Source organism: Lasioglossum baleicum, unplaced genomic scaffold (genome assembly GCF_051020765.1).
Source record: "Lasioglossum baleicum unplaced genomic scaffold, iyLasBale1 scaffold0441, whole genome shotgun sequence".
Taxonomy (NCBI): domain Eukaryota; kingdom Metazoa; phylum Arthropoda; class Insecta; order Hymenoptera; family Halictidae; genus Lasioglossum; species Lasioglossum baleicum.
In genome coordinates this window covers 112,577-120,464 of record NW_027469501.1, presented here as the reverse complement: position 1 = coordinate 120,464, position 7,888 = coordinate 112,577, and the positions used below count along the sequence as shown (strand labels likewise).

Genomic DNA, 7,888 nt, shown 5'->3' with positions numbered 1-7,888 from the left:
AGATGATAAAATAATTTTATTTGGAAATTTTAGAATTATATATTTATCTATTTATATATTAAAATTAATTAATATATAAAAAATAATTAGATGTTTAACTTAATATTATAATATTATCAATATTAATAAATAAAAATATTTTTCATCAATATTATTTTATATATTAATTATTTATATATTATTATTTATATTATATAAATATAAATTTATAAACATTAACTTAAATAATTTTATATTAAATTATAAAAATAATTTAATTATTTTATTTATATAAATTTTGTGAATTTATTCAATATTACCAATTTTTTTCCTTTAGTATTAAATGAATATTAATTAAAGTTTATATATATAACTGAATATAATATATTTATTTGACTTTTAATTTTATTAATCAGAAATAATTATTTATATTGTTATATAAATATTATTATATTTTTATTTATAAATATAAATTTTTAAAAATTTTTTATTAATTTTAATTTTAAGTTCAATTTTTTAATCTTTATTTTTTTCAATATTTAATATTATAATAGTATTTATATTTAATATATTATAAAAATTATTTAATTAATATATTTTATTTATATAATTTTAAGTTTGCAACTTATTATTTTATAAACAATAAATAAAAATTAATAAATATAAAAAGTATTATGTCTGATAAAAGAAATAAATTGTAAATTTTTTAATACTATAAATATTAAAAAAATTTTTAATACTATAAAAGTTTGAAGTTAAATTAAAGACAATTAATTTTCAAAATTAAAAGTAAATTTTAATTTAAATTTTTATTAAGTGATTAATATCAACAATTCATAAAGATATTGGCATTCATTATTTTATATTAGTTATATGATCAGGAATAATTGGTTCTTCCTTAAGATTTTTAATTCGTGTTGAATTAAGTATTCCTGGAATATTTTAAAATAATGAGCAATTATATAATTCTTTAATTACAAGTCATGCAATTTTAATAATTTTTTTTATAGTTACACCTCTTTAAATTGGAGGATTTGGTAATTGATTAATTCCTTCAATATTACCGTCACTTGAAATATCATTTCCTCGAATAAATAGTATTAGATTTTGATTACTACCTCCTTCATTATTATTATTATTAAATAGAAGAATTTTTAATGGAACTGGTTGAATTGTATATCCACCTTTATCTAATTATATTTTTCATTCATCTCCGTCTGAAGATTTTACAATTTTTTATTTACATATATCTGGAATTTCATTACTTTTAGGAGCTACAAATTTAATAACTACAATTAGATTAATAAAAAATTTTAGATTAGATTTAGATAAAATACCTTTATTTCCTTAATCTGATTTTATTATAATAATTTTAATATTATTATCTGCACCTGTAGCAGCAGGAACTATTACAATATTATTATTTGATCGTAATTTTAATACATCTTCCTTTGATCCTGTAGGAGGATGAGATCCTGTATTATATCAACATTTATTTTGATTTTTTGGTCATCCAGAAGATTATATTTTTATTTTACCTGGTTTTGGATTAATTTCTCATATTATTATAAATGAAAGTGGTAAAAAAGAAGTATTTGGTAATTTAGGAATAATTTATGCAATATTAGGGATTGGATTTTTAGGTTTTATGGTTTGAGCTCATGATATATTTACTATTCGATTAGATGTAGATACTCGTGCTTATTTTGCTTCAGCAACTATAGTTATTGCTGTTCCTACTGGAATTTAAGTTTTTAGATGATTAGCAACTTATTATGGTTCAAAATATAAAGTAAATAATTCTATTGTAAGATCTTTAGATTCTATTTTACTATTTGCAATCGGAGGATTAACAGGAATTATGTTATCTAATTCATCTATTGATATTATTTTGTATGATACATATTGTGTTGTTGCTCATTTTCATTATGTTTTATCAAGAGGAGCTGTTTTTTCTATGATTTCAAGATTTATTCACTGATATCCTTTAATTACTGGTTTAATATTAAATAAAAAACGATTAGATTATCAATTTTTAATAATATTTATTGCAGTAAATTTAACATTTTTTCCTCAACATTTTTTAGGTTTAGTAGGAATACCTCGACGTTATTCTGATTATCCTGATTCTTATTATTGTTGAAATCTATTACCTTCAATTGGTTCTATTGTTCAATTCAATAGAATAATTTTTTTATTATTGTTAATTTTAGAAAGTTTAATTTATAAACTTTATTATTATTTACATTTTTTCAATATTCTTTCGAATGATTAATAAATTATCCTCTACTAAATCATTCATTCAATGAGTGTAGAATTTTAATAATTAAAAAATTTTAATATGGCAGAAAATTGCAATGAATTTAAAATTCAATTATATAAAATTAAATTTTATTATTAAAAATAGCATCATGAAATATATTTTTTTCAGAATTCAAATTCTTTTTATTATGATCATTTAATTTATTTACATAATTTTATTATAATGTTTACATTAATAATTATTGTTCTTACTTCATATTAAATTTCTGATATTTCAAATAATAAATTTATTAATATATATTTCTTAAAAAATCATTTAATTCAAGTAATTTGAACAATTATTCCAATAATTATTTTATTATTTATTTGTTTTCCATCTTTATAAGTTTTATATTATATTGATGAATTATTAAATCCTTTTTTTACAATTAAATCAAATGGTCATCAATGATATTGATCTTATTAATATTCTGATTTTAATAATAATGAATTTGATTCATACATATTAATATATGAATCAATAAATCAATTTCGATTATTGGATACAGATAAGCGAATAGATATTCCTATAAAATTACCTTTACGCTTATTAGTTACATCAACTATTGTAATTTATTCTTGAACTGTACCATCTTTAGGTGTTAAAATTGATGCAATTCCAAGGCGAATTAAACAATTTAATTAATTTTGTTTGCATCCTGGATTACATTTTGGACAATGTTCTGAAAACATTGATTTATTCCTATTACTGTTGAAAGAACATCTTTATCTAATCTTATAAAATGAATTAAAAATGAAGTTTAATTAAAAAATTAATTAAAATATATAACATTCAATTGCCAATTTGAAATTAATATTTTTTATTATTTTTAAATATTTAAATCATTAAATATCTTAAATTTAAAAGAATTGATCTTTTAAATCAGTTATAGTAGAAATTACTTCGAATGAATTCCACAAATAAGACCAATTTCTTTATGTGAATATTAATTTTATAAATTTATTGGAAATATATAATCCAATAATTAGAATAAATTCTTATAGAAATTGTATTTCTAATTGAATATTTATGTATTTTCCTATAACATTCTATGTAATTTTATTTAATAATTATTATATTATTTTAAATTGAACTAATATTTTAATTATTAAATTTATTAAATTATTATGTAAAGAATTAATTATAATTTTTAGATATAATTCAAATATTATTATTTTTATGAATTTATTAATATATATTCTTATTATTAATTTTTTTCTAATAATTCCTTATGTACTTACTCCAACATGACATTTATTATTTAATTTAATACTATCATTAACATTATGAATAGCTTTAATTTTATATGTAACAATTAATTCTTATAAATTATTTTTTATTCGTTTAGTACCTATAAATTCACCATTATATTTAATAAATTTTATAGTAATTATTGAACTAATTAATATTATTAAACTAATATTATTCGTCCTTTAACTTTATCAACTCTATTATGTGCTAATTTAATTTCTAGTCATTTAATTTTAACATTATTAGGCAATTTTATTTTCAATTTTTTAAGTTTAATCTTTATTTCTTTTTGAACTCAAAATGGATTAATAATTTTAGTAATTTTTATATCATTTATTCATGATTATGTATTTTCAATATTAATAATTTTATATTACTCTGAACATTAAAATTTTATGACAAAAAATAATTTTCCTTATCATTTAGTTGCATTAGCACCTTGGCCTCCGTTAATATCATTAAATTTAATAAATTCAATAATTGATTTAAATATTTTAATATATATTAATATTAATTATCAATCATTAATAATAGTTTTAAATATTATTTTAGTTTTTATTTTATGAATACGAGATATTATTAGTGAAAGAACTTATTAAGGACATCTTACAAATTATGAAATAAATTTTTAAAAATTGTGTATAATTTTATTTGTTTATATATATATATATATATATGAAAATAACTTCCAAAAAAAGGAATAAAAAAAGTAATTCTAGTAAAACAAATAACTGATACAACCAAATTGGTGGTAATTTGTTATTAACAATTTTAATGAATGAAAATTCCAATTTTTTATGTAGGTCATATTAAATTTTATGCTCTCAATATAAAGAAATTAAAATTTTGAATTATAAAAATTAAGTATATAAAAGTAAAAATTTTACATATAATTTCGACTTAAAAATTTGATTTCTAAAAAATCTTGTATATAATATGTATATATACAATAATAATTAATAAATAAATTATTTAATTAAAAAAATTAATAATAAAAATATCAAAATATAAAGATTAATAATATTATAAATTTTAAAATTAAAATAAATATTGATTTTATTCAATAATAATATAAATTTACTTGAAATTAAATGTATAATAATTTTTCCAAAAATAATTTCATATAAATAAATTTAATGTATATATTGTATTAATTTTAAATAAGATTTTTTATAAACCTAATTTAAATTTATAAAGTTATAGTAAAATACTATAATATTTTTTTTTAAATATAAATTTATTTAAAATTCTATTTAATAAATCTTAATATAAATATTTCAAAAAATAATATTTTTATAAAAAAGTTTAAAATTATAATTTCTAATATAAATATTAAATTAAATATAATTTTACTTCAAAAAATTCTAAAAATTATTATAACTAATATGCAAAAATTTATTAAATTATCTTCCCTAATGTAAATTAAATTTAAATCTAAATTTTTATTTAATAAAGTTATTATAAACCGAAAAGAATATGTGATAGTTAATATTGTTCTAATAATTAACTTTAAATTTCTAATTAAATATATTTTGGAAATAATATAATTTTCAATTATTAAATCATTACAATAAAATCCAACTAAAAATGGAAAACCTATTAAACTAAATAATGAAAACATAAAAATTGATCTTTTTATTGGATAAATATAAAATATTCCATTATAAAATTTTAAAGTTTGATTATTATTTAAATAACGAATATAACTTCCTACAGATATAAATATTAAAGAATTAAATACTAAATGAATAAATAAATGTAAAAAAGCTAAATCCTTTAAGTTTAAAGATAAAATTCTTATTATAAAACTTAATTGACTTAAAGTTGAATATGCCAAAACTTCTTGAATATCTTATTCGAAATTTGCAGAAATACCTGAATAAAATATTGTTAATCTAGAAATTAATAAAATAAAATTTTTATAATTTATTTCTAATAATTCTTAGTATCGAAATAATAAGTATACACCGGTTGTTACTAATGTTGAGGAATGAACTAAAGACGAACCTGGTGTTGGAGCTATTATAGCTATTGGTAATCATGTACCAAACGGAATTTGTGCTCTTTTAGTAAAAACTATTATAATAAATAAAATTATAATTAAATTAATAAATTTATATAATAATAAATTTCATCTACCAAATATTATTATTGCAGAAATAAATATTGATAAAGAACAATCACTTAACGATTTACAATAATTGTTAATATTCCGGAATTAAAAGATTTATTTTTTTGATAATAAATAATTAAACTATAAGAGATTAATCCTAATCCATCTCAACTAATTATAATAGATAATATATTAAAACTAATAATTAAAAAATATATAGAAATTAAGAATAATGTTATTAAATAAAAAAATCGTTTAAATAAAAAATTATCTAAATTTATATAACTATTTCTATATAATAAAATTATTGACCTAAATAATGATACAAAAAATAAAAATATTACTCATTTTGAATCTAAATAAACTATAAAATTAAATTTTATAGACTTCAATCTAAAAATATTTCATTCTACAATAATTATATTATTAATTATTGCAGAATAAAAATTTAAAATTAAAAAGAATAAACTTAAAAAAAAAAATAAATTCTGTAAATATATAATTTAATTATAATTTAAAATTAATATTTTATTAATAAAACTAAATTTTAAAATTAATATTTTATAATTATTTAAATTTAAATTTAAATTAAATTAAATACAAAAATATTTAAAGGAATTCAATGTATTATTAAAGTACAATAAAAATTGAATAAACAAAACTTAGTAAACAATATGAAAATAATATTAATAATAAAATTTTATATTTGTAAATTAATCTTATTAAAAGAAAAATTTCTATAATTAAATTTATTGGAAAAGGTGCAGATCTATTTGAACAACATAATATAAATCACATTAAAGATATTGAAGGTATTAAATTAACTAAACATTTATTAATTATTAATATACGTATATTTGTTTGTTTATAAATTATTTCAATTAAATAAAATAATCCAGATGATCTTAATCCATGAGAAATTATTATTATATATCTACCATAAATACCTAATTTAGTAAAAGTTATTAATCCTATTATTATTATTCCCATATGAATAATAGAAGAAATAGCACCAATTAATTTTATGTCTAATTGACGTAAACATATAATTCTTAAAATTCATATAACTGAAATTCTAATTATTAAAATATAATTATTTATTTTTGAAAAATAATATTACAAATAAATCTTAATCGTAATAATACATAACTTTCTAATTTTAATATAATTAATGCTAAAATTATTGAACCATAAAAAGATGCTTCTACATGAGCTTCTAACAATCAAGAATATATCATATACATAGGAATTTTTACTAAAAATGATATAATATATAAATAAATATAAATATTGAAATATAATTACAAGTTAATTCTTTTAACTTAAAATTTACATTATTATTTTTTATATATAAATATAAAAGAATAAATAATAAAGGCCGTGAATAAAATACAGTATAAAGTATTAAATATAATCTTGCGAAAATCAGATTTATAGTATTACCTCATTTTATTAATAATAAAAAAATAATTAATAATCTAGCCACAAATATTAAATATAAAAATAAGTAATTTAAAGAAATAAAAAAAATATATAAATATCATTATTATATAATTAATCAATAAACAATTTATATCCTTTATTTAAATTTAAAAAAATTAAAGAAAAAATTCATGAAGTTAAAATTAATAAATTAAAAGAATAAAATCTTAATTTTAAATTTATAATAATAATCCTTAAACCTAATCAATTTAATCTTATCATTATAAAATAAAAGTTATTAAGAATAATAAATTAGAATTTAAAATTAATTTAGTTTTAAATAAAAAAAATATTAATAATAAAATTAATAATTCATTCATTTAAAAATTTTAATTAATTAATCTAATTAATTAAATTTTTTATGACCAAATATATAATTTAATCTTACCATTAAAGATAATCCTAAAATTGCTTCTCTTACTGAATAAATTAAATACAGTAAATATATTTATCTCTTATTATTACAAATTAAAGATATTAAAATAGTAAAAGAAATATATTCAATTAAAATTAAAAATATCAATAAATAATTATTAAAATAAAATAATATCATAAATTTAAATAATAAAATAATAATTATAATTTCAACAATTATTATAGTTTAATAAAAACATTAATTTTGTATATTAATAATAATAATTATTTATTTAAAGCAAAATTATATTTTTATATTAATAAAATTAAAAAAAAATTTTAAATAAAATTATTATAGTATCCAAAACTATTATTTTTAATAAACAATTTTTTGAAAATTAAATTAA

The 7,888-nt window shown here is 15.0% G+C and overlaps 1 pseudogene; it reads left to right on the top strand.

Annotated features, from left to right (window-relative positions):
* Positions 1–796: 796 nt before the first annotated feature.
* Positions 797–2,319, top strand: LOC143220227 (cytochrome c oxidase subunit 1 pseudogene; annotated as a pseudogene).
* The last annotated feature ends 5,569 nt before the right edge of the window (positions 2,320–7,888 follow it).